The sequence below is a fragment of the Arachis ipaensis genome, chromosome B10 (genome assembly GCF_000816755.2).
Source record: "Arachis ipaensis cultivar K30076 chromosome B10, Araip1.1, whole genome shotgun sequence".
NCBI lineage: Eukaryota > Viridiplantae > Streptophyta > Magnoliopsida > Fabales > Fabaceae > Arachis > Arachis ipaensis.
The window spans coordinates 125,370,893-125,371,272 of record NC_029794.2 but is presented as its reverse complement, the minus strand read 5'-3'; positions in this window follow the sequence as shown (position 1 = coordinate 125,371,272).

Genomic DNA, 380 nt, shown 5'->3' with positions numbered 1-380 from the left:
AATTTCCAAAATTTTACCCTAATAGACAAATCAATCTCTAGTTTATCTTTTGATAGAGTAATTACCTAAATCAATCTCCAAAAATTTTAAAAGCAGACATTTTCGTCTCCAAAATAAATTATTATATAAATCAATTTCCAACATAATAGTCTCCCTCTATTTTACTTTTACTATATGTGGACATTTATTATTATTAAATTAGTTTTGTTCATGTGGCCGATGAAACTAATATATTAATACACTCTTTTCGTTAGAAATAAGTAACGTGAATAATGATACTTTAAAATTCAAATTAAAACATTTTCTTTTAATACAAACATGATTTTTAAAATAAGACATCTTTTGAATATTAAATATAAAAATATCAAATAGTTTTAACT